Genomic DNA, 10,938 nt, shown 5'->3' with positions numbered 1-10,938 from the left:
ATTGCGCCATGTAACCATACAGTATCATATTGTGAACAAGTCATGCACATATTCCAGCCAATGCATGCTGGACTTCCTGACAACACGCAGCAAGCTTGCCTGCCAACACATGCTTATTAAGACCTGTCAGTAGATTTGACCACTGATCAGTTACAACTTGCATTTTGTGTGTTTATTTAGAAAATAATGTAATCACTACAACTTCAGCTCTGTTACACAATGGATGAAACATGTACCAGCGGTTTTTCAAATTTTTCTTATCTTTTCTTCTTTCCTCATGCTTCCACTGTCCCCTTATTTTTATTCAATGCTCCCAATTGCACCGAAGGCTACTACTGTACCGCCAATCATTTCAGTGCGCTCCCAGGGGGTGGTATTGCCCACTTTGGGAACGTCTGTTAGGAGACATAATTTTCAGGTCCAAGCTAACTTCTGGTGGCTATTTTGTTATTGGGGAAAGCAGAAGCCCAAGATCTATATCCAAGGCTTGATTCTCTTCCCACCAAATACTAGTTCCACAATGAACACATGTAGCAAATAGTGAAGGAACCCATTTATCCAAGTCAATAGCAAAACAGAAATCAGAAAAAGTCTACATAAAAGAATATAAATCAGACAGTACAGAATCAATTGAATTCAATTCAATAAACATTTATTAAGTGCCAGGCACTGTGCTAAGTGCTAAAAATACAAAAAGAGACAAAAGACAATCCTTGCCCTCAAAGAGCTTACAATCTAACGAAGGAGTTCCTCCCTCATCGGAGACAAGGTAACAACTCAACCAAGACAGAGAGAGTCCCAGAACTCAACCAAAGGGGAAAGTTCCCCAAGGTCTCTAGTGTGACACGCTGAGAATAGGGACATGATAGAGACTGCTAGCTCTTCTCCTGTCTGCTTCTTCTCAGTCTTATTCTCATTTCAGGAGACTGAAGTGGGGTTGGAATCATCCATCTTCTCTCTTGAAGCTGGACACGAGAAGTGCCCAAAGCTATTGCAGAGACATAAGAGACTGAAGGGCCAGAAGAAACACACATGTCACCAACTCTGCCCCATCCCTCACCCAGGGCCCAGGGCACTGATTTCCACCAAGAGAAGACAGTCCCATACCAATGGGTTTCAGGACTCAGATTACATCTGTAAAATAAATAAACAAACAAACAAGTAAGTAAATAGGTCAGATCAGATGCCCTCTGCAATCAGATGGTCCTCTGGTTAACATGGTGTAAGGTTTTTGCAGAAGGAGATAGGGAAAAGGTCATTCCTCAATTTCTTGCACTTGACATTCTACCCAAGCTGGCCTACTAGCAATTCTCTGCACTTGAAATTCCATCTGCTATCTTCGTGCTTTCACACAGGCTGTCCCACATTCCTGGAATGTTTTCTCTCCTCACCTCTGCCTTACAGAATATCTCCCTCCCTCAATGCTGAGCTGAGGTGACACTTCCTCCCTGACCCTACCACCCCAGTTGTTAGCTCTCTTCCTTCTCAAATTACCTTGGATTTACTTCGCTTGCGCATTTGTTGTATTCCTCTAGAACAGGGGTTCTTAACCCAGAGTCCAAAAACCCCTATGAGATATTTCAGGAGGCTCATGAACTTGGATAGCAAAAAACACATCTTTGTTTTTACTATACTCTAATTAAATTTTTGCATTACCTTCAATTATTTTAAAACATTCTTATGTGGGTATTTGTTTTACTTGATTATGCATATTTCTTGCGAGGATTTTGCTTTTCTTCTCTTTTGAGAGAGAAAACTGACTTTTGTTAATAAAACTGGTGGGAGGAAGGATCAGGGCTTTATTAAGCATATCCTACAGTGCCAGGCATTATGCTAAGAGCTTTACAAATATTATCTCACTTGATCCTCACAGCAACCATGGAAGGTAGATGTTATTGTTGCCCCCATTTTACAACTGAGAAAACTAAGGCAGACAGAGATTAAATAATTTCTCAGGGTCACACAGCCAATAAGTGACTGAAGCTAGATTTGAACTCAGGTCTTCTTGACTCCAGACCCAGTGCTCTATCCACTTCACCACCTGGTTGCCTAGGTGATGTGTGAGCTAAAGTTGTTCTGCCTTCCTGACATCTCTCCTACATATCCCCTTCTCTATTCTGGCGCAGCTGTTACTCTGGTACAAGGCTCATCACCTCCCTCCTGGACTATGGTAATAACCTTAGAGTTGATCTTGCCTCAAATCTTTCCCTACCTCAGTCCATCCTTTGCTCAGCTGCCAAAGTGATTTTCCCAACGCACAAGTCTGACCATGTCACCCCCTCTTCATTATTGTGAGAAGAGATTTGTGACATTGTGAGAAGATATTATGAGGCATCGTTCAACAGACTTCCAAAGGGGTCCACGACATGAAAAAAGGCTAAGAATTCCTGCCCCAGAAGAATTGACGGCCAAAACTGTTTTCATCTTTGTCTCTGCATCCCGTACAGCCCAGCACAGTGCCTTTCACAGAGGAAGTATTTAATACGTATTTATTGAGTCAAGTTGATTCCTTATGAGAGAGGCCTTTATTTGCCAACAGATGGGAGGAGTGTCCCTCCCCACCCTTGTAACAACTACTTCCCTTGTAGTTTATAACCTTGTTTTGAAAAATGAAGAGAAATAGAATCCTGTTCACCTCTCACATCTCGATTTCCTTTCCCAGGGTCTCTGCTGAGGAGCTGAAAGTATACTTGGGCTACTCCATGAGCAGGGACAAAATCAGTCCCTGTGGTAGGAGCAAAGTCAGGTTTTGCTGAGTAGGTCCCTGCCTTAGTCATTTCCAGAATCAACTGGTCTTCACAAATACAGGATGTTCCAAAAGTCTTAGTATTGTGGTAAGAAAAAAAAAGCTTAAGTTGCACTAAGACTTTTGCGACACCCTATCTAGCTCCTAGAGCAGAGCAATGAAGACTATAAGAAGAACAAAAGGGATGTGTGCTGAAACTATTTAGGGTAAATCTTTTTGTGGTGTCAAAGAACTGGAAACTAAGTAGGTTCCCATCAACTGGAGAATGATGGAGCAAAATGTCTATTAATGTACTGCAATAGTATCAAATCATGACAAATGAACAAAGGGATAGTTTCAGAAAAATCTCAGAAGACTTGCATGAACTGATGCAGAGTGAAATAAGCAGAAGCAGGAGAACAATTGATACAATAACAACTTTGAAAGACTGAAGAACTCTGATAATATATTGACCAACCACAGCTCCAGAAGAAGCGTGGCACCCATCTCCTAACAGACAGGTGATAGACTCAGGGTACAGATTGAGAACTACGACTCGGTCAGTGCAGTCATTTGTTTTGCTTACCTATGCATAGTTGTTATAAGAGGTTTTTTTTTTTTCCTTTCATTTGGGAGAATGGGAAAGAAGGATAGGATAACAGTCAGCCTTTGACTAAATCCAAACTTCATAGAACAAATCACAGAACAAATTTGTTCTGTAAAACTTGGACTCAGTCAAAAGGCTGCACCCAAGGACCTAGAAGGCCACATGTGGCTTCAAGGCCACAGGCTCCCCACCCCTGGGAAAACCCTTCTCCCTCCCCTCCAAAAAAAAAGAAAAGAAAAAGAGAATCACTGAAAGATTAAAAAAAAAAAAAGATGCACAGCAAAGAACAGAAGACCAGAATTACAGATAAGGACAACTTTGAAAGTTAGATGATAAATTTATTGTATATTTCAAAAGATAAATGAAGTGAACATAAAAGAAACTTACAGGTTTACATACAATCCTTTTTTCTATCCTGCTATGTATATGGAAACACTTATTTTATTTGACTTGTGTGAAGTTCAGAATAAAAAAAGATGTTTAGGGAATAACAGGGCAGAACTTTGAAAGAAGAAACACAGTTCCATCACCTACTAAGTTATAAAGCCTGAACAATCCTGCCTCTGATGCTTACAATTTGTGTGACCTTGGACAAGTCAGTTTACCTTAATGGGTCTCAGTTTCCTCATCTGTAAAATAAGTTGGCTTCTAAGAACCCTTCCAGCTCCTATGATTCAAGGGGGAATCATTAGTCAATGCCCTGCTCAAGGCCCTCTGCCTCCAGAAAGTCCCCTGGGATTACTTTATCTCTTCTGGAGCTCTCTTCCAGCAATTAGACGCTCTACCCCTTAATTTTACACTGCCTTGTATTACTTCACAGCTGTTTTCTATCCTCCCCTAGGGCCCAAACCAATTCTCCTCCAAGCCAAGCATTGGTTATGCAGTGAATTTCAGTATAGACTCTAGGAATGTTAGGACTGGAAAACACTGGCAAAATTATTTTGTTCAACCCTCTCTTTCTACAAGTGAGGAAACTGAGGCCCAGAGGAATTAAATGACGTTCCTAAGGCAGGGGGATGTTGGACCAACTTGAATGGGTTCCAAACCCAATTGTGAAATTTTCTGTGTGAGTGTTGAGATCACAGAAATTGACAAAAGATACAAAACAGGGTTTGATTTATCCTTTTGTTGATTGCCTAGACTTAAGAGAGTGATAGGGAAAATGTTAATCATGCTGATTAAACTAAAAAGTGTGTCTGGCATACATTGTGGAGAGCTAGTTGTTAAACATTTACCAGCACAGCACTGGCCCAAGGTCATAGAAGAAGTTAACAAACGCTTTGGGGGGTGGATTTGATTGAATTGAACTGAAATGAAGTGAAATGGGAGGGACAAATAGGAGCTGACAATGGTGGGGAAGGAGAGGAGACAAGTAGAACTTTACTTAGGGCTGCATACTTCATGTGGACTATGTGGCAAGCATAGACCTCTATCTGCAAAACTCAGAATTAGGTATAGGGGTAGAGTCAGAGAGAAACAGAGAAGGGGAGAGAGAGAGAAAGAGAGAAACAAAGGGAGAAAGAGACAAGGGTGGAAAGAGTGAAGACCAAAAAAAGAGACACACATAGAGCCCCAGTTCAATGTGCGGCCTGACTCAGCCCCCCCTTGGGACACACGTGGGCTGCACGTTCCATACCTTATGCCAGGCCTGCCCTTGGAGGCTGCTGCGTCTGTGATGCGGTCAATGAAGGCCGCCAGACAGGGCCTCTGGCAAAACTAGAGAGATGTGTAGGTGGGGTAGTGGAAAGAAGCAAAAGTCAGGCCAAACATCTGAAACCCATCAGGCCTTCTTTCTCCTCTTTCCTCTTCTCAGGATCCAGCTCAGCCAGGGCAATTTAATTGCTGTTGGCCCAGCCCACCCTTCCATTCTCTCCCTGGGAAGGATGGAGCCTCAGCTGGCAGAGAAAGAGGAAGGGGATAGAGGAGGAGAGGGCCAAGAGAGGGAGGAGATGACTTAAGGCCTGGCTTCCAGACTAGTGGGGAAACTGAAATTTCTCAACCCTAGAAGATCCACTCAATCCCTCTGTTAAAGGGCCTTGGTTTATGGAAATGTCCAGGATCATCTGAACACCAGCCAGCTGCCTGGGATTAGCCCTCTAAGTCAGGAGGATTGGCTTTCTGACAGTTTAAGGGGCTGCCAAAGTGGCCCCCTTTCAGGACAGAGCAGTTTTAACAGGTTAGGAACCTACTTTTGTACTTCCATCAAAGTATCAAAGGATCTGGAGCTAGGAGAGACCTTAGAGATCATTTGGCCTAACCCTTTGTAGATGAAGAGCTAAGGCCCAGTGAGATCCAAGTGGCTGGTGCATAGGAAAAGGGAGAATAAGGAGAGTGTGGATTCCCACTCAAGTCCTCTTGTCCCAAATGCAGTGTTTCTTCCCCAACCACTGTGTTCTAAGAGTACAATATAGTTAAAAGAACAATGTCTCTGTAGTCAGAGGTCCTAGATTCAAATGCTGCCTCTATGGATGCTTTGGGCAGGTCCTAACCTTCCTGGATTTCAGTTCCCTAATCTGTAAAATGAAGTGTTTGGACTAGATGATCTGTGAGGTCCCTTCCAAAACAAGTTCTATGATCCTATGAACTCCTATTCTCAAATGCCCTGACTCCACTCAGAGACCTCAAGTCAATTCAACAAGCATTTATTAAGCACCTACTATGTGCCAGGCACTGTGCTAAGTGTTAGGGATACAAGGAAAGGCAAAAGACAGCCCTTACTCTCAAAGAGTTCACATTGTAATAAGGGAAACAATATGCAAACAACTATATACAAACAAGATATATATGGGATAAAATGGAGATATTCTCAGAAGGAAGGCACTGAGATTTCTGGGGGCAGAACCAAGATGGTGGAGTGGAGAAGCACTCAGTCAAATTCTCCCAACATTCTCTTTTAAACAACTTTAAAATAACACCTCCAGTTGAATTCTGGAGTGACAGAGCCAGCAAAGGTCAGAGTGACACATTGTTCCAGCCCACCCCAACTTAGGAGGTTAGTAAGAGAGACTGGTGACATGGAGGTGAAGGCTGGCTCAGAGCCCACGTGGATAAAACACCAGTCGTGGCATCAGGTGGTAGTGACAGAAGCAATAGAAGCTTTGGGAGCTCTCAAGCCAGAGACCCTAACAATTGATCAGAAAGAAATTACAGGAGACCCCTATTCTGGCACTGGATGTAGGACTAGACACTGTTTGGCAACTCCATTGCCTATACCCAAGTTCAAGGGCAGAGAGGAGCACTTTTGGTCAGAGAGAGTGGAAGCCCAGAGAGGAAATATCACTTCTAGCCCCAAAGGATCAGGGACTCTGAGGAGTAGTATCATTTCCAGTCCCAGGGGAGGAAGGGCTCTGAGGATTGTAATTCCAAGAGATCAGGAACTCTTCCTGGGACCAGAGTACAGACCAAGAGAGCAGTGACCAAACCTTTCCCCAGATCACATCACCTGAGAAGCACCAAAAACTTCCAAATCCCAGAACTAGCTTAATAGTGCAAAAACCCTAAAGCTTAAGAAAGGGTCCCTTTCTCTTCTCCCTCTGCCTTCCCTCCCCTCCCCCCATGCCAAGAAGAGAGGTCAACATTAACACAAAGTTCAAAATAAAGGAATACGATAGGAAAATGGGCAAACAACAGAAAAAAAAACCATGCCTGTAAAAAGCTACTATGGTGACAGGGAAGATTAAGACACAAACTCAGAAGAAGACAATAACAGCTATAAGCAAGGCCTCAAAGAAAAATATCATTTGGACACAAGTCAAACAAGAATTCCTGGAAGAGCTTAAAAATTATTGTCAAACTCAACTAAGAGTAGTGAGGAAAAAATTATACAAAGAAATGAAAGCAAAGGAATAAAATTATGAAAAGACAATTAACATCTCAATAAAGAGGCACAAAAAATACTGAAGAAATAACACCTTATAAAACAGAATTGGCCAAAATGAAAAAGAGGCACAAAAATTCACTGATGAAAATAACCCCTTGAAAAGTAGAATTTGCCAAATGGAAAAATAAGTACAAAATGTCATTGAAGAAAATATTTCCTTAAAAATTAGAATTGGGAAAGTAGAAGCTAATGGCTCCAAGAGACATCAAGAAACAATAAAACAAAGTCAAAAGAAAGAAAAAAATAGAGAAAAAATATCTCATTGGAAAAACAACTAACCTGGAAAATAGATCAAGGAGAGATAATTTAAGAATTATTGGACAAAAAAAAGAAAGAATTATTAGACTAACTGAAAGCCATGATCAAAAAAAAAAAAAAAAAGAATCTAGACATCGTCTTTCAAGAGATTATCAGGGAAAACTGTCCAGATAGGCTAAAACCAGAAGGCAAAATAGAAATTGAAAGAATCCAAAAATCACCACCTGAAATAGATCCCAAAATGAAAACTCTCAGGAATATTATAGCCAAATTTCAGAGCTCACAGGTCAAAGAGAAAATTCGTCAAGCAGCAAGAAAGAGATCATTCAAATACTGTGGAACCACAGTCAGGATCATACAAGATTTAGCAGCTACCATATTAAAGAGTGGAGGACTTGGAATATGATATTCTTAAAGGCAAAAGAACTGGGATTACAATCAAGCACAACCTACTCAGCAAAACTGAGTACAATCCTTCAAGGTGAAAAAATAGATAAATAATGAAATAGAAGACTTTCAAGCATTCCTGATGAAAAACCAGACCTGAATAGAAAATTTGACTTTTAAATATAAGACTTAAGAGTAGCGTAAAAAGGTAAACATGAAAGAGAAATCATAAGGGACTCTATAAGGTTAAACTGTTTGACTTTCCATATGGGAAGATGATGCACATATCTTCTAAGATCTTTTTTATTATTATTAGGGCAATTAGAAGGATTCTACATAAAAAGATGATATAAGAATGAGTTGATTATATTGAGATGATGCAAAAAAAAAATGGATAGGCAAGAGAGATGCCCTGAGAGATGAAGAAAGTGAAAGAAAGAATAGGAAAATTTTTTTCACATAAAAGAGGCATGCAAATAAGATCTCTTACAGTAAAGGGTCAACCTCACTCACATCTAGATTGGTTCAAAAAGAGGGAAATACACACACACACACACACACACACACACATTCAACTGGTGATAGAAATCTATCTTACCCAAAAGGAAAGTAAAAGGTGAAGGGGACAAGAGAAAGCTGGAGGGGTAATAAAAACAGAGGGCAGAAAAAAAGAAGGTGGTGCTCAGAAGCAAAACAGACTTTCAAGGTGCAGGATAAAAAGAGAGAGAAAAGGATGAACAGAAAAAAAATAGGATGGAGTGAAATGCATAGTTAGTAATCACAATGGTGAATGTGAGTGAGATGAACTCACCCATAAAATGGAAGCAGATATCAGAATAGATTAGAACTCAGAATCCAACAACATATTGTTTACAAGAAACACATTTGAAGCAGAGACTCACACAGAGTTAAAATAAGGGGCCAGAGCAGAATCAATTATGTTTCAGCTGATATAAAAAAGGTAGGAGTAGCAATCATGATCGCAGACAAAGGAAAAACAAAATAGACGTAATTAAAAAAAAGAAACTACATCTTGTTAAAGGGCACCATAGACAATGAAGTAATATCAAACATATATGCACCAAATGGCATAGCATTCAAATTCTTAAAAGAAAAGTTAAATGACTTACAGGAGGAAATAGATAATAAAACTATACTAGTGAGGGACTTGACTTTCCCCTGTCAGAGCTAGATAAATCTAACCATAAAATAAATAAGAAAAAAATAAAGGAAATGAATAGAATCTTAGAAAAGTTAGATATGATACACCTCTGGAAAAAAGTAAATGGGAATAGAAAGCAGTATACCTTTTTTCTCAGCTGTCTATGGCACCTTCACAAAAATTGACTATGTATTAGAGCATAAAAACCTCACAACCAAATGTAGAAAAGCAGAAATATTAAATACACCCTTTTCAGATCATAATGCAATAAAATTACATTTAGTAAAGGTTATGGAAGCATAGATTAAAAGCTAATTGGAAACTAAATAATCAAATCCTAAAGAATGAGTAGATCAAATACCAAATAAAAGAAATGATCAGAAATTTCCTTAAATAGAATGACAATAATGAGACAACATTAAAATTTGTGGGATGTGGTCAAAGCAGTACTTGAGGAGAAAATGTATATCTCTAAATACTTACATCAGTAAAAGAGAGAAAGAGCAGATCAATGAATTGGGCATACAACTAAAAAAATGAAAAGGAACAAAATTTAAATCCCTAATTAAACACCAAAATGGAAATCCTGAAAAATCAAAGGAGAGATTAATAAAATTAAAAATAAAAAATAAACTAATAAATAAAACTAGGAGCTGGTTTTACAGGGAGAAAAAACACAATGAAATAAATAAACCATTGCCTAATTTGATTTTTTTTAAAAGAAAGAAGAAAAACCAAATTACTAATATCAAAAATGGAAAGAGTGAATGTACCACCAATAAAGATGAAATTAAAGTAATTACTAGAAGTTATTTTGCCCAATTATATGCCAGTAAAACTGACAATCTAAATGAAATGGATGAATATTTGCAAAAATATAAAATTCCCAATTTAACAGAAAATGAAATAGAATACTTAAATAACCCTATTTTAGAAAAGTAAATTGAACAAGCCATCAATGAGCTCCCTAAGAAAAAATCTCCAGGATCAGATGGATTCACAATTGAATTCTACCAAGCATTTAAGGAACAATTAGTCCCAATATTATATAAACTATTTGAAAAAAATAGGTAAAGAGGAGCCCTACCAAATTTTTTTATGACACAAATGTGGTTTGATACCTAACCTAGGAAGAGCAAAAACAGAGAAAGAAAATCATAAACCAATTTCCCTAATGAATATTGATGCAAAAAATGTTAATAAAATACTAGCAAGGAGATTATAGCAATACATCACAAAGATCAAACACTATGACCAGGTGGGATTTATACCAGGAATGCAGGACTCATTCAATATTAGGAAAAGCATCAGCATAATTGACCATGCCAATAATAAAACCAACAAAAATCATATTTTGTCAATAGATACAGAAAAATCCTTATACAAAATACAACACCCATTCCTATTAAAAAACACTAGAAAGCATAGGAATAAATGGAGTTTTTCTTAAAATGATAAGTAGTATCTATCTAAAACCATCAGCAAGCATTATATGTAATGTTGATAAGCTAGAAGCCTTCCCAATAAGATTAGAGGTGAAGCAAGGATTTGGCTCAGTATCATCACTATTATTCAATATTGTATTAGAAATGTTAACTATAGCAATAAAACAAGAAAAAGAAATTGAAGGAATAAGAATAGGCAATGAGGAAACAAAACTATCACTCCTTGCAGATGATTTGATGGTACACTTAGAGAACCTTAGAGAATCAACTAAAGAATTAGCTGAAACAATTAACAACTTCAACAAAGTTGCATGATACAAAATAAATCCAGCATTTCTATATACTACCAACAAAAAACCCAGCTCCAGATAGAGAGTAAATGGATTCAGAATGCAGATTGAAGCATATTTTATTTTCTTCTCTCTCTCTCTCTCTCTCTCTCTCTCTCTCTCTCTCTCTCTCTCTCTCTCTCTC

General features: G+C 38.7%; 1 long non-coding RNA gene across 2 annotated transcripts in view; it reads right to left on the bottom strand.

Annotated features, from left to right (window-relative positions):
* Positions 1-1,046: 1,046 nt before the first annotated feature.
* Positions 1,047-10,938, bottom strand: part of LOC114045518 — a 117,734-nt gene continuing 107,842 nt past the window's right edge. For both annotated transcript variants that reach the window (XR_003569376.1, XR_003569377.1), the window contains one exon: positions 1,047-1,134. This is a non-coding gene — a long non-coding RNA (uncharacterized LOC114045518). The remainder of the gene's footprint in view (positions 1,135-10,938) is intronic.

The sequence above is a fragment of the Vombatus ursinus genome, unplaced genomic scaffold (assembly GCF_900497805.2).
Source record: "Vombatus ursinus unplaced genomic scaffold, bare-nosed wombat genome assembly UNPS02014778.1, whole genome shotgun sequence".
Taxonomy (NCBI): Eukaryota; Metazoa; Chordata; class Mammalia; order Diprotodontia; family Vombatidae; genus Vombatus; species Vombatus ursinus.
This window is presented reverse-complemented; position numbering and strand designations above follow the sequence as displayed.